Below are 21,581 nucleotides of genomic sequence, written 5' to 3'. Positions count from 1 at the left end.
ACCACCTTCCCTAATCAGTACAAGACATATGGAAAACTCTTCAGAATTGAGTTGCAACGTTTTTCCATTTTGTGTTTTTGCTAAATTTTTAGCTTAACCAACAATTCTTTATATTTAATTGAACTGGTCTTGTATGCTGCATTTTCTCCTGCTTACAGCGAAAATGTACGAAATGGCAGTATATAAAGGGTGATGTGATCTGCTCTCACTATCTTCTGTGTTTGTGTGTAACCAGAAGATGTAGAGCAGGCCTGCACAACTCGTAACGTGAGAAGTGCCGAACTGCTCCAAGGAAAAAAAAACTGGGCCGCACGGGTAAAATCATCATCATCATCATCATCATCATCATCATCATCATCATCATCATCATCATCATCATCATCATCATCATCATCATCATCATCATCATCATCATCATCATCATCATCATAATCATCATCATCATCATCATCATCTCTCCTCCAGCACCTCATCCTCATCATCCTCATATCTCCCCCAGAACCCCTCACTATCAACCTTTGCGATACTCCCTATCTATCTCTCGTACCCCATCTCTCCCCCTCACCCACACACATAATACTCCCCCTCCACATCAAACACACAATACCCCCCTGCACACCACACATCCCACCCCCCTACACCTCACATCACTCTCCCCCTGCACCTCACATCACTCTCCCCCCCTGCACCTCACATCACTCTCCCTCCCTGCACCTCACATCAACTCCCCTGCACCTCACATCAACCCCCCTGCACCTCACATCAACCCCCCCTGCACTACACATCAAGCCACCCAGCACCTCACATTAACCCCCCAGCACCACACATTACCCCCCAGCCCACACATTAACCACCCAGCACCACACATTAACCCCACAGCACCACACATCAAGCCCCCAGCACCATACATCAACCCCCCCTGCACCACATATCAACCCCCCCTAAACCACACATCAAGCCCCAAGCACCTCACATTAACCCCCCAGCACCTCACATTAACCCCCCAGCACCACACATTAACCCCCCAGCCCACACATTAACCCCACAGCACCACACATCAAGCCCCCAGCACCACACATCAAGCCCCCAGCACCACACATCAACCCCCCCTGCACCACACATAAACCCCCCCTGCACCACACATCAACCCCCCCAGCACCTCACATTAACCCCCCAGCACCACACATCAACCCCACTGCACCTCACATCAACCCCCCCATCACAACACATCAAGCCCCCTAGCACCTCACATTAATCCCCCAGCACCACACATTAACCCCCCAGCCCACACATTAACCCCCCAGCACCACACATTAACCCCCCAGCCCACACATCAACCCCCCTGCACCACACATAAACCCCCCCTGCACCACACATCAACCCCCCCAGCACCTCACATTAACCCCCCAGCACCACACATCAAGCCCCCAGCACCTCACATTAACCCCCCAGCACTTCACATTAACCCCCCTGCACCACACATCAAGCCCCCCAGAACCTCACATTAACCCTCAGCACCTCACATCCAGCCCCCAGTACTTCACATTACCCCCCCAGCACCTCACATCAACCACCCCTGCACTTCAAACCCTCCCTTCCCCTCCCCTTCCCTACCTTTGCTTGCAGTGGAGGAGGTGGCGGTAGAGCAGGCAGGAGTGCACGGACGCTCTAGCAAGCTGCAGGCAGGAAAGGAAGTGCCTCAATGCAAGAGCGCACTGCTACCCTGCAAGGGGGAGAGCGGGCTCGCGGGGGAGGGTGACAGCGGGCTCACGGGGGGCGCGGGAGAGTGGACTCGGGAGGGAAGGGGAGAGCAGAAAGCCGCCGCGGGCCACACAGTGAGTGCAGGCGGGCCACATGCGGCCCGGGGGCCGCATGTTGTGCAGGCCTGATGTAGAGGAACAGAGAATCATGGGCACGGATTCACTAAGCTACATTATTGACTTAAAGAGGCATTTATCTAAAATATCGCCTTATTAAGGGATAACTGCTATCTTCACAGCTCACTAACTCAGTGTTAAGTTCTTTTTTTGACCGGAAAGGACATTGCGTTAACTATAGCAGCCATTAATGCTGACATGCTGAGTCCCAAGCACACATGCATACCTGTGCACACAAAACAATACAACTGAGATACTGGGATATACATGTATGCAGGTTTCTAGGTAGTCAAAGATGGCATCGACCAGCCTCACAAATTCAGCATTATTAGTAGCTTTGCACTCATGTGTGATTTGACTGATGCCCACATTGCCACAGTTGAGAAGCTAGCCTCAGTGTCTCACAAAGCTGTCCCATCAGATGACACCAGATGGAAACAAGTTATCCATGATGTAGTCATTTACTGTACCGAATTGTGTTGATAATAGGTCTATTCTATCATGTTTAAGGTTGAGTTCCTCCAGGAGGGTACCTCTGTTTTGAGCTTCATAGGCATGCTATAAAAAGGGAAGGCACACCAAACTTGTATACAAAAGTATAAAATCTTTATTCTAAAATGTCAACGTTGCGGTTTAGTTATAAATCCTTCATCAGGAATGATTACCAGGTGCCTTCCCTATTTATAGAATGTATTGATGTCAGAAGCTGCAGTACCTACCAGTATTGAGTAACTTAGAGAGTTCCGGTATACAGTACTGTTTTTGTGCTCTTCCACTTTGTTTTATAATTTCAAAGCAGGGAAGGTAAATCAAGTTGCCCTAATATAATGTGCCTCCAGGTTTGTTCCATTATCTTCTAACACTAGCCCAGGTAAAAAAAAAAAAGGTGAAGGACTTCCCTCTCCCACAATGGACACAATGTGGGTGGAGGCCCCTCTCTTGGCATTGCAACCTGCATACAGGTTGCACTGTATTAAAGGTACACAACCTCGCTGCCACCGCTGGTCACCTCCTGCTCACCCCCATGTGTCATCAACCTGCAACCCCATCCATGTCACTCTCTACCCTAAAAAAACCATACATGCCACCCACTGCTTTCCCGCGATGTTTAACCCACTGTTTCCCCCCATGTGACACCTACTGGTTCCCCAATGTGTCACAGTATCCCCCTCCCCATGTGTCATACTTTCCCCCCTCATGCCCCCAAATGTCACCTCTCTCCCCCACCCTCCTTTCCCATGTGTCACCCTCTCTAAACCCCACGTGTCACCATTTTTCAAAGAGTGAGGCTGCAGACAGCCGGGAAGGAGGAGAAAAGAATTATGGGCCAGTGCAACCAGGTTCTACTCAGTGAATAGTTCGATAAGGTTTTGTTCTGTGCAAATTATACTCTGTGTCAGGTTATACTCTGAGACTGCACTATACATTGACACTGAGTATAACCAGACTGTATTGGTGCAATGTCAGGTAACATGCACGGGACTAAAGACGTGTCCCTCCACCAAAACAATATGCACCACCTCAGCCAAAATCCTTACTATGCCCCTGGTACCTACACATTTTGCTCAGGAATAAATGAAGTCCCTGGCTCTGATTCTGCTCCTAACCCGTCTCCTTTTGGAATAGGCTTAGCTTTAAAAATTCTTTGAACCTGCATGAAAAGCATCTTACCCAAAGCACTGTATATAACCTTGATTACTGATGTACAAAAATCCCCATTTGTCTATATGATGTCTCCTGCCTTAAGAAATTTGTGTCAGGCTATTTTGTGTAAAAACAGGAGGTTGGAAATTAGAAGAATTGAAATGTAAACTGGTCCCAGTAACCTTTTAAGCTATGGTGCATACATTTTTGTTAGGAAATGTACCTCTAGATATAAAATGTAGGTAGACAGATACATATTACAATGTTAAAGCAGTGTATTAAAAAATACTGTATACATTTCATAACCATAAAAGCTTCTATCTATGATTCCTCCATAATAAAAGCAGTGACGGGTTTATTTTATTGCCGCCTGTAGACTCGGGGGCTGCCCTCCTCCTCAGTGTACAATGTCATGATGTCATGGTGTGACATAATTGTATTGTATTGTATGTCTTTATTTATATAGCGCCATCAATGTACATAGCGCGTCACAGTAGTAATACATATCATATAAATAACAAATAATATAAATAGCAGATCATGGGAATAAGTGCTTCAGACATACTGTAAAAGTAACATTAAGGAAGGAGTCCCTGCTCCGAGAAGCTTACAATCTAATTGGTAGGTAGGGAGAACGTACAGAGACAGTAGGAGGGAATTCTAGTAAGTGCGTCTGCAGGGGGCCAAGCTTTATGTATCATGTGTCCATGATTATCCAGTGCTATTCATATGCTTCTTTAAGCAGATGTGTCTTAAGGTGAGTCTTAAAGGTGGATAGCGAGGGGGCTAGTCGGGTATTGAGGGGAAGGGCATTCCAGAGGTGTGGGGCAGAAATTGAGAAAGGTTTAGGGCGGGAGAGAGCTTTAGATACAAAGGGGGTAGAAAGAAGATATCCTTGAGAAGAACGCAAGAGTCGGGATGGTGCATAGCGAGAAATTAGGGCTGAGATGTAAGGAGGGGCAGAAGAATGTAAAGCTTTAAAAGTGAGCAGGAGAATTGAGTGTGAGATACGGGATTTAATCGTAAGCCAGGAGAGGGATTTCAGGAGGGGAGATGCGGAGACAGATTTAGGAAAGAGTAGAGTGATTCTGGCAGCAGCATTTAGGATAGATTGTAGGGGAGACAGGTGAGAGGCAGGAAGGCCGGACAGCAGGAGGTTGCAGTAATCGAGACGTGAGAGAATGATGGCCTGAGTCAGAGTTTTAGCAGTTGAGTAACAGAGGAAAGGGCGTATCTTTGTGATATTGCGGATAATGCCGTGTAGTCATGGCAATGCAACGTCATCTGACATCATGGCATCATGTGATGTTGCGTTGCCATGATGACACAGCGCTACAGGAGGGCGTCTGCTACGGAAAAAGTAAGACAAACAAATTACCCCCCCCTCAAAAATTACTGTGCCAATATCACATTTCCGCTATAGGCTATAGCCTTCTCAGCCTTATGAAAAATCATCCCCTGAATAAAAGTGCAGTATTAATTTCACAATAGATTTACTGAACTTTTACCCGTATTTCACTGAAGATTTTATTTTATAGACTGATTAGCAGAGTTAGTTATGAGTTTTTTTTTTAGAGTTAATATTTACATAGTTAAAATACTGTATTAAAACTGGCCCGTTGGGGAGCGCATTCCTGGCAATATTTAGAGCAGTCCCATAGGAGGAGAGCTCTGACCCATAAGGGGACAACCCACAGCAAAAATACCCCCAAAACTTATGCAAACTGCTCAGAACCATAGTGGAGGCAGATAAGCATCAGTGAGGCACATACAGCTGCGGCGCCTTTATCCTAATGTGGCCAGATCCGTGGCGCTCTGATAACCGCGGCCACATGCGGTATATTTTCTTTTTTTCCGGAGCGCTTTCCGGTACTGTGTGTTAGCGCTCGGATTTTTAGCGCTGTCTGCTATACTGCAATACCGTCTAAAAACACAGTTGGGCGTTCGCGAGCTGTTGTCTTAAAAGTCTAGTAAGTCTAATGCATGTCTAATGCATTATGTCTGTGTGCGCGTGCGCAGTATTTCGAAAATGGAAGATTTACAGTATACAGTATTACAAAAATATAGCATCGCGTCGTTTTCGAATATAAAAGTATCACATTTCTATCCAGTACTGTATGTACGGTATTACAGTATTTTGTAATCAGTACTTTTACTTGTTTTCATACTCTTTTTATATTATGCGTGTACCGTACAGTACTGTATGTTTCATTTGAACATTGTTGAAACGCATAGGCGTGTTACAGTATCACATTTCGGCGCATACAGCACTCTCCATCTCACCCCCGCACACACACAATGCTAAAGTACTATTTCAACTTCTTATCTACAGTACAGTACACCTCTCCCAGCCAGATGGCTTTCTGAAAGCTAGATGGCTTTCTGGCTTCAATCATCACGAACCTGTCATCACATTCCTGCGTGAGAGACACAGAGCCTGGTGTCACATTTCAGCGCCTGCGTGTAATCCTCTTTGGGAAGGGACCTAGTTGATGATTAATGCGCATGTGTGTATAACTTCACAATCATGTGGAAGTTCAAGTCTGGAAAAAAATATATATTTTTTTGTTGTTTTTGTTTTGTTTCCAGACATGTGTGCCTGCATAAAAATTCTTGTTTTTCTGATATTCTATCAGTACTGTAGCTTTATAATGCGACACTGGTCATACACATGCTTTATGTTATTTTTATTGATTTGGGGGTGTAGGGATCAAAACATTATGAACTGTTAGAAATATTTCTTTGAACTATAGTAGAGCTAATCCTTCATGCAGCTTTACCCCCCTCCCCCCGCAGACACACACAAGGCTCAAGGATTTCAACTTCTTATCGAGACCTCTCGCAAACCATTCATTTGCAAATGCTTGGCTAATCCATTATGCTAATCCATTATGATGACTCATCCATCCACCCCCCCCCAACCCTTTGAGGCTTTGTTTACGATAACGCATGCGCACTTGTGATAAACCCTTCTCGAATTGAATATGTTAATCTGATTAGCCAATGAATAAAAATGTAACCAATGAATAAAAATGTAAGAGTAAAAATAAGAGAGAAAACACAATAGTGTAATTCTGTATGTATTCAATATAGATAGAGATGGTAATGCACTCACATTTAGTAAGGAAAAACAGGCATCTCGGTTAATCAGTTCAACCAAACTGTAGTAGGGAAACGTTAGGAGTCAGGATACTTCTTATATGGTCTCTGACGGCAGGATATTTCCAATTTCTCCCAGGCTCACAGGCAGCAGGATATTATGCGGACATAGAGAAATAAACACACATAGTGTAATACTGTATATTGTGGCAAGACGGCCTCGCGGCGGGGTCAGTAAGACGCTTGACACGATGGGAAACTTTAAACACTAGTGGTTTATTAGCCACAACCAAAATAAGTACGGGTGCACTGTCCCTTTAAGAAAATACTTTCTTGCAAATTAAAGCCTAGTCCCGTTAGGGACACTAACTCACTTCTTGAGCCCTTACTAACAGGACAGCCAGCTAATCTGGTCATGCCCAAAACATGCTACACAAACGATAACCAATAAGCATAATAAGAATAAAGTCTTATCTGTTTCAGCTCCAAACAGCAAACAGGAACACGGTTCCGGGGAGCAGGCTGTGTCCAGTCTCGCAGCAATGTTTATCTTTATCCTGGGTTGGGGTCCCAGCTGGTCCCAGCAGCAAAGCTCCTCGCAGGACTGGGGACCAGAGCAGCAGCAGCTGCTACGGCTTCCAAGCCGGGAGAGTTCTCTCCACCTTCCTGTGGAAAAACAAGCTCCCTGTGTGTGTGTCACTTCCTGCTTTTAAACCTGCAGTCTCTCAGGCCTCCTCCTTAATTAGGCTGCAGGTGTGCTTCCTTCTGTCTGAGGAGATTAACACTCTGTGAACTGGCTGCAGCGTCTCTCCATTCACTATTCCAGCCTACTGAGTCAGTGACTCTGTCACATATCCCTCTCCCCAGCGAAACATTGTCCTGTGGAGCGGCCCATGCACCATTCCCATGCACCAGCATTTTTGGCGAAAAGGTCTGACGTCGGCCCTTCCCTCTCCCTTTTTTTTTTTCTTGCCTTCCAATTTAGGCATTTTCTTTTTTGGGTAATTACCAGGCCATCTGGGCCTGAACACTCATCCTTCTCTACCTCTTTCTCTTGTGCCGTCCTGAGTCTAGGGTTGAAGCTCCGCCTTTGTTGTGTCCCCTTTTGCAAATGTCCCCAAGCCTCCTGCTGTCTATCAGCTATCTCTGCCTTCTTCCTCTTGGGCTCAGAGTCTCCCTTACCCTGTAGAAGAGCCAAGACCTCAGTTAGCTCATAGTATTCACTCACCAGTGCTTGTCCTGCTTCTCCCTCTGTTTTTTGACCTTCCTCAAAGGTTTTTTGTACTTCTTCGTCTGAATCAGAAGTCTTCCTGGCCCTTTTCTTAGAAGAACCCACACAGATTAAAGCTTCCCATGATACAGAGCTGTCAACCTTTTTCTTATCTTCCGGGCTCTTTTCCAGCTTTTGTTCCTCACCATTTTCTTTAGCTTCCTCTTGATTTTCAACAGAACCAGCACTACCAGTGGAGGACATGGTAGCACTCTTTGCTTTTTCAACCTCATCTTCTTTGTCACTTTCAGAAGGCAGCTTTGCACGCTTTTTAGGGGTGACCATTTTTTTAAAAGAGGCCCATGGTGTAATGTCTTTCTTCTTTCTTTCTCCATCAGAAGTGGCCCCTTCACCTTCTGTTTCAACAGTCTGTGCTGTGTCTCCCATTATATTTTCTGTAGGAGAGGTCTCTATAGACTCATCAGGAGAAGAGGGTGAACTGTCTCCTCCATCTACCTCTGCAGGATCACGAGACTCCAATGAGACAGGTACTTGTTCTGTCACATGCTCTGCCTTTGTCTCTTCTTCCTTCTTTCCTTTATGCTTCTTGCCTGAAAGCTTCTTTAAACCAGATCCAGTGAAAAGCTTCCTTAGAGGGCTACCTTGAAGCTTAGCCTTCTCTTGTGAAGACAGTAACTCCGCTTCAGTGGTGATGGCTTCTGGACCTTTCTCCATCAGCGTATTTTTAGTGTTGGTTTTCACCTCATTTATCTTTATAACTTCAATTTGGGTGGGGGTCTTATCAACCCTAAGTGCACCCCATGATGCCGCTCTATTACCGTCGGCAGACTCGTAGGCTTGGGCCTTTCTTTCTTGTCCCTTTAATTTACTCCGTTGGGAGTGTTGCTGGATAACCTGTGATGTCTTTCTCATCTTATTTTCCAACTGAGCGGTGTCCAACTGTTAGGAATGTGAGCACACAGCATCTCAGGCGGAGCTCACGGCTCTCTCCTTACACTGCTCAGACCCTTCCACTACAACCACGCAAGCCCCCTTCAGCTTCATCACTTACCCCTCGGCATGGTGGGATGCTCCACGAGGTTCTTCTTCCTCGCTCTGCGCCGCAGCCGTCGGCGCGGAATCGCCGCCCCGCACGCACGTGCGCACCCCACGTTGCTTCCTCTCATGCACACGTTGGACTTACAGTGCACACACAAAAGCCCTTGAACTTATCCCCACTCAGGCTCCGCCCCCAAACACCGCATGGTTACAATCTGGCTCTTGCTGAGTGTCACCTGAGCTCTAAGAACAGCAGCCAATGCACTGAAGCTCCCTGGGCTCCTCCAGGCACGCCCCCTCTCCTGGTTGGCTGTTCCAGCTTTATATACCCTCTCTGTTCTGTGCTTCCTCGCTCGTCATAGTTTTTGTATGGGTGTTTCACAGTGCTTGTTCTTTGATTCTCTCGGTTTAGACGCGGCTTGGCAGACTACCCCCTTTGGCTCTCGACTTCGGATTGTTCCTGTTTAAGTACCTTCTGGCTCCCTTCGACCTCGGCACTCATCTCGATTCCTCCATACATCTCCTACCCCTGATCTCGGCAACGGCAACGACCATTCTTCTGGGAAAACGGTATCGGCAAGTATTCTCGCAATACACCCCATCTGGCCTGGCACCATCTAATACCACAACCCGGACACGTCCCTCGCTCTGTCGGTGTGTATTCATACCTGCCACCTCAGTTCTAGGGACAGGTCTGGTCTGCGGGCTACTCCGGCGTAACACCAACATAGCCACATGCTCAGTCTTTAGGGCCTCGAGTATCTCGTCCAGGTCACGCTTTTGTTTCTCCGCCAACTTGCGGCCAGCATGCTCAGACTCCAGGTCCTTCCTCAGGTCATGAAGCTGTCCTTCTGCATATCTTTTTTCACTCAGTGCCACTGCCAGTTCATCCTCTTTGGCGTTGAGTCGCGACTCCACATCTCTTAGCAGATTCAGCGCAAGGCTTAAATCTGTTTCTTTTCCTCTATTTCTGACCTGCAATTGCCTGTGCTCCTCCCAGAACTTGTCCAGCTCCAGCTGCAGTCGGTCCCTCTCATTAGCCATGTCGTCCAGCAGCCTGTGGGTATCAGCCATCTCGATTTCATAGCGCAATGTCAGGCAAGCCACCTGACGGAGGTAACCTCCTCCCTCTCGGCGAGTTGTATTTTGCGCTCAGCAATCTGCGTCTGCAGCTCTTCAATTTGATCCTGCAAATCCCCTCTCAGGGCCTTCACCTCTTCCCGGTGCTTTCTCTGGGCTTGCGTCAGCGCCGCCTTCATCTTTTGGAGCTCTGTAGTTTTTGTCGCCAGTATCGCCGCTGCTTCTGTTTTCCAGGCTTCTTTCTCCTTGGCATACTGACTCATGGAGATGGAGTTGCCTCTCTGCTTCTCCAGCTCTTGCTCCAGTCTCTGGACCTTTTCGCGCTCCCTCTCACACAGAATCACCTGGCTTTCAAGCTCCGCCCCCAGCGATGCTCTTGTGGCGTACAGCGTGGCCCTCAGCTCCTCATGCTGTTCTGTGGGGACATACTGGGTACTCAGCCGTTCCTGTAGCACTTGAAGCTTCTCCTTGGCCGCTTGCAGACTTGCATGTAGCTCTTGCAGCTGGCTCTGCCATAGGTGCGCTGCTTGTGTGTGCTGCTCCAGGGAGACACGTTGCATCCTCTCTGCATTCTGCAGTGCTTCCTGCACCTCTAATTTTTCTTGCGCCAATTGCGCCTTCACTTTCTGCGTTTGGTGAAGCTTCTCAGTCCCATCACTGACCTGACCGGTCAGGTTTAAAACCTCTTCTTTCAGGTTTATATTCTCCATTTTCACAGTCTCTATATCCCTTAGGACCGTCTCATTGGCTTTCTTCAAAGTACCCAGCTCTGTTTTGAGCGCGCTAGCTTCTTGGTGAGAAACTTCTAAGTCTTTGATGAAGTTTTGCACATCTCTCTGGGACATCTGATAGCACAGTCTCCAGTCAGGACTTGTTCTCTCTGATTCCATGTTAGCAATTGCGGTGTTGGCTTTATTCAAGCTTGTCGTCAGCTCCTCCAACTCACTCTGCAAGAGTTGTTCTGTTTTCTTTAAAGCCGCATACTCTTGTATAGCTGGGAGTATACACCTCTGTACCTCTGCATTAGCTTCTCGCTCCCTATTCAATTGTTTCTGCAAGACATCATAATCACGCTGGGCAGTTTGGAGTGCAGAAATTAAGGCCTCTTTTCCCTGGATCAAGGATTCAGCTTCCCTTTGCTCCTCCTTTTCCTTTGCCACCGTTCCTGTGACAATTCTGCCCATCACTCCCATCTGCAGCACATCTCGGTGGCTTGCTGATGCCTGTTGTCCTGATATCGCAGGCTCAAGTGGTTCGGTCACTTCCTCTGTGACTTGAGAAATATTTTTCTTCTTTCTCTTTGTTTTATTAGTTCCAGAGACATCAGTGGTACTGGGCACACACACACTGGACACTTTTGCAGCTTCCATCTGCGGGTTCGTCTCTCTTCTCGGGGCCACATATGCGTCGTCATCATAATCATCATATGGCCTGAAGGGACACTGTTTTGTATGGTTATGTACATTGCAAAACTGACAAATGACGGCGGCCATTTTAAAACCCCGTTTTTTTTTTGTTTTTGTTTTTCACACCCGACGAGGCAGACTTTGCACAACACACGTAAGTTGTTCTTGCTTTACAATATTTGAACCTTCTGGGTTCTTCTTAGGGCAACTTCTTTGCAAAAATTAATTTTCACTTTCTTTTTTTACCAGACAGGGCAACCTTTGCTCACAATTCACTCGCTTCAGCAAAAGGCAGTAGCTTTACACAGCAATCCTTTCAGACCCGACGGGGCAAAATTTACACTCAGCGCTTGCTGGCTGTAACTTCCATGCTTCAGCAAAAATCATTTTTTTTTCCGCTTGAGTTCAGTGTCTCAACACATCTTCATCTACTGACCCCCAGAGGCGTAGCATCCCACTTCTGACACCACCTGTGGCAGGACAGCCTCGCGGCGGGGTCAGTAAGACGCTAGACACGATGGGAAACTTTAAACACTAGTGGTTTATTAGCCACAACCAAAATAAGTACGGGTGCACTGTCCCTTTAAGAAACTACTTTCTTGCAAATTAAAGCCTAGTCCTGTTAGGGACACTAACTCACTTCTTGAGCCCTTACTAACAGGACAGCCAGCTAATCTGGTCATGCCCAAAACATGCTACACAAACGATAACCAATAAGCATAATAAGAATAAAGTCTTATCTGTTTCAGCTCCAAACAGCAAACAGGAACACGGTTCCGGGGAGCAGGCTGTGTCCAGCCTCGCAGCAATGTTTATCTTTATCCTGGGTTGGGGTCCCAGCTGGTCCCAGCAGCAAAGCTCCTCGCAGGACTGGGGACCAGAGCAGCAGCAGCTGCTACGGCTTCCAAGCCGGGAGAGTTCTCTCCACCATCCTGTGGAAAAACAAGCTCCCTGTGTGTGTGTCACTTCCTGCTTTTAAACCTGCAGTCTCTCAGGCCTCCTGCTTAATTAGGCTGCAGGTGTGCTTCCTTCTGTCTGAGGAGATTAATACTCTGTGAACTGGCTGCTGCGTCTCTCCATTCACTATTCCAGCCTACTGAGTCAGTGACTCTGTCACAGAATATAGATATAATTTCTATAACCATATAGTGTATCAACTCACATTGTGTGTATAAGTAATACGCCTTTAGGGTTTTAAACTAACCAACTTTTGATGTCGTCTGGAATCACAGGGAAAATCCCAGGCAAAAAGAGGAAAAGGATGCAGAAAAAGGTAGAACAAACTTTATATAAATGAAAAGCACTTACAGAGCTGAAAACATCAAATTAACTCAAGGTAGTCCAAAACATGTAACCCCACTCTAAGTAAAACCTAGTGCTGGCCATGCACCCAGGAATACCACACTGAGGGGGTACAGAGCTTCAGACAGCTCTTCAAAGTCTGTATATAGTCAGCAGCTGGCTCTAAAAGATTGCCTCAATGCGTTTTAGTCCGAAAGGACTTCTTCAGGGTTTGTGGGGTCCTGCTATCCTTTTCCTGCTTTATACATTCAAAATGTGCGCCTTTTTCCCCCCTCTATTCCTATTGGCCGAGCACCCTGTGCCAGCACCCAGCACGTGCGTTCCATTGGGAGTGATGACATCATCATGCTATGGACACCAAGCACTGCATGTCAGTGCTGGTGCTGCGTTCCACACATAGGAAAGCAGGAAGGTAAGTGAACACACTGGGGCAGCGCTACCCCAAGTGTGTAGTGGCATAGACAAAGATATAATTAATAAATAGTAATGAACATTTAAACATAGATTAGAACATAGGGGCAATGTAACCACTTATGTGTATAGGCTATTATACTTGTTGGCTGGGTTGTAATAACAGACATATTGCTAGTATACTGATATGCTGGGTTAAAATGATAACTATAATGGGGGTATGATAATCAATACAAATATACATAACCCACTCATATGTGATGTGATAGAGAAAAACATGGATTAGTGTGTAATAGTAATGATTTTAAAATCAGTAAATACATAGGGACAGGGCATAGGGGAAGCCCTCTCCATTTGTGTACAGTACATACAATAAAGAAGCATAAAATAAAGTGCTATAGTCACTATCTATGAAATACTGTAATTAACTAAAAAAACATATACTTATCATTAGGGATATAGTAGCTAGAAAATATATACTTATATGTACTGTATACAATAAACATAGAATAAGGTGCTATAATCACCATCTATGAGATGCTATAATTAATCTAACCCCAAGGATATAATATAATACTGTACACCTAAAACTTTCTCGAAATAGACAATTAAACAACTGTAAAAACACAAGATAAATAATATACAATATGATATTCAAATACATTAAAATATAAATATAAAGTTAACGCATATAAATAACCTAATCTATATTAAAAGGGCATTAAAGTCGAAATCAGCATTCAATCCCTTTGGTTGCAAAGTTTTTAGTTCAAAAATCCTAAATGATTCTCGTTGCGATAGCTGTTGTGTCCTATTCCCACCTCTCCAATGTGTTGGTACTTGTTCTATCCCAATATATTTTAAGCCCTCAGAGTTGCAGTTGTGATATTTTTTAAAATGATGGGGAACACTATGATTTTCTATCCCTATTTATTTATTAAGATTTATATTTCTTAAGTGTTCAAGAATCCTTGTATGGAGGGGACGTGTAGTTCTCCCTATATATTGTGATCCACAGGGACATATTAGCATGTATGTTACATGTGTACTTCTACAATTTATAAATGATTTAATTTTAAAAGATTTTCCTGTGTTATTAGAACTAAAAGTGTCAGTCTTGATGTGACCATTCTTAAAGTCTTTACATATAGTGCATCTATGACAGCCTTTTGGTAAGGATGGTAACCATTTGTCCACTTCATTGTCTTTTTTTCTTATTTCTTTTAGGGAATTAGGTGCTAATGAGTCCTTCATATTCTTTGCACGACTGAACACTACCTGCGGACGTTCCTCCAAGATTTCACCCAAAATGGGATCTCTTTTTAAAATATGATAATGTTTCTGTATTACTTTTTGTATCTTATCGAACTCGCGATTATATTTAGTTATGAATGGAATAAAATTATCCTTAGTTTGTTTCTTTTCGTTGGTTAATAAAAGATTTTTTCTGTCCATTATGTCTACTTTTTTCTTGCTTTTTGTAGAAGAATATTATCATATTTCTTATCTATAAATCTTTTTTCCAGAATGACTGCTTGTTCATTAAAAAACCCCACCTCTGAGCAGTTGCGCCTAATGCGTCTCAATTGTCCTGCAGGAACATTATTAAGCCAGGATTTATGATGGCAACTATTTGTTAGGATAAAATTATTACTATCAACTTCTTTAAAAAAGGTATACTGTTATTCTTAATATAGATGGTTAAATCTAAAAATGAAAGCTCTAAATTGCTGATAGTAGCGGTAAAAGAAAGATTAAGATCGTTATTATTTATATATTTTTAAAATAACTCTAAAGAATCTTCACTGCCACTCCAAATAAAGATAATATCATCAATGTAGCGCCGCCATAGGACAAGGTTTGCGCCATACGGGTTGTTATGAAAAATATGGTCTTGTTCCCACATTCCTAAAAAAATGTTAGCATAGCTAGGCGCAAACCTTGTACCCATGGCGGTGCCACATTTCTGAAGATAAAAGACATCATCAAAAAGAAAATAATTATTTGTTAGGATAAAACGCATACTTTTTATGATAAAATCTAATTGGTTTTCTTTTAATATTTTTTCATGTTTTAAAAGTCTCTCTACAGCAGCACAGCCTAGATCATGATTAATGACTGTATATAAAGATGATACGACCACTGTACAAAGGACATAATCATTCGACCATTGCATATCTTTTAAAATATTTAAAATGTGTGGTGTCCCGCAAGTAGAGGGTAAATTTTTAACATATGGTTGTAAAAATACATCAATGTAATTAGAAAGATTCGATGTAATAGAATCAATTCCTGCTATAATAGGCCGCCCCGGTGGTTTTAATAACACCCCAAAGAATCAGAGAATAATGGTAGATTAGGGAAAGGGGAAGGGGAAGGAGGGACGTGACTCTCGCTTCATCCTAATGTACAGACTAATAAATGATAACAAAGGTGCAAAGGGGGAATAAGGGTAATTATGAAATGTGAGAGAAAGAAACACCCTTTAACATGTACTCATTGTATTAATTGATATGATGAATAAAAGTTAATACTTAATACTTTATTATAATGATTAAAATGAATGGTGATACAACTAAACAGATACTATTGCTGAACAACAATAACCCAACATATAAAATAAACCAACAGATAGTTAAACATAAACCGGAACAAGGGGAGAAAATAAGCCAACAGGTATCACCATTCATTTTAATCATTATAATAAAATATTAAGTATTAACTTTTATTCATCATATCAATTAATACAATGAATGCATGTTAAAGGGTATTTCTTTCTCTCACATTTCATAATTACCCCAAAGAGTCAGACAGACATCAATACACAAAACAGACATACAGTTGGCAACATCCCAATCAATACTCTCCTCTAAGAGAGAAATATTTAACAGACACTACAACAAAGAGAAGAAAGAGAAGCGAAAATACAGACGAGGAAGAAGAGGAGGAAGGTGTAAACAAAAGACAAAAATGATAGAAGGTAAGGGAATTTTCAATTTAAGTAAAACCATACTTACCCAGATCAACTAAGAGTCTTAAATAAAGGACTCAAATTTTCTTTGACAAAGGCCCTAGGGCTGAAACGCGTCAGATGATCCACCAGCTACACCTGTCTGTTGAATACATTTTTTGAAGTCACCACCCACGTCTGCTTCGTTCTTCGGCTGTGCTCCGCCTTTTCTCCCGCTGCTGCTGGAGGACCTCACATAACATTTTTCTAGGAATGTGGGAACAAGACCATATTTTTCATAACAACCCGTATGGCGCAAACCTTGTCCTATGGCGGCGCTACATTGATGATATTATCTTTATTTGGAATGGACGTGAAGATTCTTTACAGTTATTTTTAAAATATATATATATATTTGTATTGATTATCATATCCCCAATATGGTTATCTTTTTAACCCAGCATATCAGTATACTAGCAATATGGCTGTTATTACAACCCAGCCTACAAGTATAATAGCCTATACACATAAGTGGTTGCATTGCCCCTATGTTCTAATCTATGTTTAAATACTCATTACTATTTATTAATTATATCTTTGTCTTTGCCACTACACACTTGGGGTAGCGCTGCCCCAGTGTGTTGACTTACCTTTCTGCTTTCCTATGTGTGGAACGCAGCACCAGCACTGACATGCTGTGCTTGGTGTCCATAGCATGATGATGTCATCACTCCCAATGGAACGCACGTGCTGGGTGCCTGCACGCAGTGCTCGGCCAATAGGAATAGAGGGGGGGGGGAAAAGGCGCAAATTTTTAATGTATAAAGACTGACACTTTTAGTTCTAATAACACAGGAAAATCTTTTAAAATTAAATCATTTATAAATTGTAGAAGTTCACATGTAATATACATGCTAATACAGTAGAGGCAGCGATTATTCTAACAAAAACCAGTGGCAATTCCCCAAAAGACCCAGGTACACCCAGGTACATTCTGAATACATGCCTTAAACTTTCCTTAAACTAGCCCCAGCATTTCTGCATTGATTAATGGCCTATCAGATTAACAGCGGGGGTTCCTGGCAGTCCCATTCAAACTGAATTGGACTGCCAGGGATCCCTGCTGTGTTAATCCTATGGGTCGTTAGTCAATGCAGAAATGCCTTAAACGTGCCTCAAACTAGCCCAGAACATACCCAGCACATACCCTGAATGTAACCCGGCTAGTTTAAGGCAAGTGTTAGAATAATCGTTGCCTCTACTGTATGTCCCTGTGGATCACAATATATAGGGAGAACTACACGTCCCCTCCATACAAGGATTCTTGAACACTTAAGAAATATAAATCTAGGGATAGAAAATCATAGTGTTCCCCTTCATTTTAAAAAATATCACAACTGCAACTCTGAGGGCTTAAAATATATTGGGATAGAACAAGTACCAACACATTGGAGAGGTGGGAATAGGACACAACAGCTATCGCAACGAGAATTATTTAGGATTTTTGAACTAAAAACTTTGCAACCAAAGGGATTGAATGCTGATTTCGACTTTAATGCCTTTTTAATATAGATTAGATTACTTATATGCGTATTTTAACTACATATTTATATTTCAATGTATTTGAATATCATATTTTATATTATTTATCTTGTGTTTTCTATTTCGAGAAAGTTTTAGGTGTATTATATTATATCCTTGGGGTTAGATTAATTATAGCATCTCATAGATGGTGATTATAGCACCTTATTCTATGTTTATTTTATACATATAAGTATATTTTTCTAGCTACTATATCCCTAATGATAATTATATGTTTTTTGAATTAATTACAGTATTTCATAGAAAGTGACTATAGCACTTTATTTTATGCTTCTTTATTGTATGTACACAAATGGAGAGCGCTGCCCCTATGCACTGCCCCTATGCACTGCCCCTATGCACTGCCCCTATATTTACTGATTTTAAAATCATTACTATTGCACATTAATCCATGTTTTTCTCTATCACATCACATATGAGTGGGTTATGTATATTTGTATTGATTATCATATCCCCAATATGGTTATCTTTTTAACCCAGCATATCAGTATACTAGCAATATGGCTGTTATTACAACCCAGCCTACAAGTATAATAGCCTATACACATAAGTGGTTGCATTGCCCCTATGTTCTAATCTATGTTTAAATACTCATTACTATTTATTAATTATATCTTTGTCTTTGCCACTACACACTTGGGGTAGCGCTGCCCCAGTGTGTTGACTTACCTTTCTGCTTTCCTATGTGTGGAACGCAGCACCAGCACTGACATGCTGTGCTTGGTGTCCATAGCATGATGATGTCATCACTCCCAATGGAACGCACGTGCTGGGTGCCTGCACGCAGTGCTCGGCCAATAGGAATAGAGGGGGGGGGGAAAAGGCGCAAATTTTTAATGTATAAAGCAGGAAAAGGATAGCAGGACCCCACAAAACCCCTGAAGAAGTCCTTTCAGACTAAACGCGTTGAGGCAATCTTCTAGAGTCAGCTGCTGACTATCTACAGACTTTGAGGAGCTGTCTAGAGCTCTGTACCCCCCAAGTGTGGTATTCCTGGGTGCATGGCCAGCACTAGGTTTTACTTAGAGTGGGATTACATGTTTTGGACTACCTTGAGTTAATTTTATGTTTTCAGCTCTGTAAGTGCTTTTCATTTATATAAAGTTTGTTCTACCTTTTCCTGCATCCTTTTCCTCTTTTTGCCTGGGATTTTCCCTGTGATTCCAGACGACAGCAAAAGTTGGTTACTTTAACAACCTAAAGGCGTATTACTTATACACACAATGTGAGTTGATACACTATATGGTTATAGAAATTATATCTATATATACAGTATTACACTATGTGTGTTTATTTCTTTATATTCGCATAATATCCTGCTGCCTGTGAGCCTGGGAGAAATTGGAAATATCCTGCCGTCAGAGACCATATAAGAAGTATCCTGACTCCTGACGTTTCCCTACTACAGTTTGGTTAAACTGATTAACCGAGATGCCTGTTTTTCCTTACTAAATGTGAGTGCATTACCATCTCTATTTATATTGAATACATACAGAATTACACACAGAATTGTGTTTTCTCTCTTTTTTTATTTTTATATAATCTGGATGTGAGTGCGCATTGGATCCTCCTATTCTACGCCATCCCTAGTGGTCAAAGAAGCCACTTATCACACTCTGCTGCACCCACCAGTTTCTGCCTACATCTTTAAATTGGGACTATAAGTATCCTATTTATATTCACAGTATTTCTTTGCGCTCGATTTCTTGTTTTTATTTGAATACAAATGTAAGCCTTCTTGAAGAATCCCCCCCCCCCCACACACACACACACACACACACACACACACACACACACACACACACACACACACACACACACACACACACACACACACACACACACACACACACACACACACACACACACACACACACACACACACACACACACACACATTCACAGTGAATTTAAAGTTAAAATGACATTTAAAAAATATTCTTAGGGGGGCGGGGTGGCTGTTTCAATGATTATGATTATCGTGAATGTAATGAAATGTTTATTTTATTTTATCAGGAATAGAAAATACAAATAATCATGTTCAGTGTTTATCTTCTTTGTACACGTACAGTAGTGTAGAGTAGTGTACTGTAGTTCTTCTGTAAGTTGAAATTTGAGAGCCGCTGAATAATCATGGAAGAATGAAAAATACAAATAATCATGAATAAAGCACATTTATAATAATTAAAACAGTAATACAAATTTTTAGTCTTTCTCTTGTTCGTCATGGCCACATTGCATTCTGTAGTTCATTGAGAGAGGTTTTTTTTATGTAAATCATGATTGTAGATACACTATACACACACTTTACACAATTTACACATGATGCCCCTCCTCCCCCCTCCCGTCCTTTTGTAGTGCAGCCAGCTGTCTCTGAAAAGGAAAGAAAAAATTAGTGCAGTTAAGTGCATATAATTGCATTGTATACAGTATAACTACTCCATATTGGACTACTGTATGCAGTTACTACTGTCAAACTACTTTATACTTGAACTACTGTACTGTAAAATATTTTGTAACAAGATTGGTAGTGCAGCTCTCTGTAAAAATGAAAAATTAGTGCAGTTAAGTGCATATAATTGCATTTTGTACAGTATAACTACTCCATATTGGACTATGCAGTTACTACTGTCAAACTACTGTATACTGGTACTACTGTACTGTAAAATATTTTGTAACAAGATTGGTAGTGCAGGTCTCTCTGAAAATTACAAATTAGTGCAGTAAAGTGCATGCTGTATACTGTAAAACAATCTGTGCCATACTTACCTGTATCATACTGTACTTGGTGTGCCTGTACTTACCATACTACAGTACAGTACTGTACCATACTACCTTCCTGATGTTTGCCCATTACGCTCTATCACAATGGGCAAAACAGTCGCAATATGGTCAATATATTTAATTCATCGTTCCACGGTGAGCACATCGTTCCAAAAACTCATTATGCCATTCGTCAACTCATCCTTTTTTGAGGGTTTCTCCACTTTTCGGATATGGTCGTTCAGCTGATGCCAGACCATTTCGATAGGATTGAAGTCTGGCGATCTGTCTTTGGAGGGGAAAAAAAGGATAATTAGTTAAAGAGATACACAGTATAAACAGTGGGAAAAAACGAGACACGGTCACTGTACTTACTCCGCTGGCGTCTTCACCCAGTTGAAACCGCAGGCAAGAATATACGCAGTTGACGCGGTGTGCTTCGGATCGTTGTCCTGGTTGAAATGGTGACCATCTGGGAATTCACGTGTGATGTAATCCACAATCTCAGGCACTATTTGCTCTTGGAAAAAAGCTTTATTCATAATTCCTGTAACAAGAAAAGAAAAGTGCTCAAAATAATGCACACTACAGTAGTAAAGTACAGTACTTAAGGCTACAGCATGTGACTTTGTGCATTATTATACTGTACCATCAAAGATGACGATGCATCCTGGTCCACGCCTAGAGATGGCACCCCACACATGCATCTTCACTGGGTGTTTTGGACGCGGCTTCATAGATATGCGTCCTTTTTTGTGGAATGCAAAGTGGCACATCTCTCCAGAGATACAGTAGACTCGTCAGTAAATATGCAATCCTGAAAAGTTTTGCCATTGTCGATCCATGCCTGTGCCTGGACCACTCTCTTTATCTTGTTGACGTCCCTTACCATAGGGTACGCTCTTAATGACAAGGAATAATTTTATAGGTACACTACAGTTTATTAAACCACACTTTTCACCTCCTGTACTGTCCAGTACTAACCTCACACGTCCATATTTCCATCCAATTCTGCGTCTCATCTTCTTAATGCTGGTTTCTGATACGGTTAGATTGTGATTTTTCTGCAGAGTGTCTTTGACCCTTAAGGCACTCTTCTCATCATTCTCTTCCACTAATTCTGTCAACCAGAACAGTTGTCTCCCTAAAGTTTAAAGGAAAAACAACAATACGTTACA

The sequence above is a fragment of the Ascaphus truei genome, chromosome 2, assembly GCF_040206685.1.
Source record: "Ascaphus truei isolate aAscTru1 chromosome 2, aAscTru1.hap1, whole genome shotgun sequence".
In the NCBI taxonomy this organism is placed as follows: Eukaryota; Metazoa; Chordata; class Amphibia; order Anura; family Ascaphidae; genus Ascaphus; species Ascaphus truei.
This window is presented reverse-complemented; position numbering follows the sequence as displayed.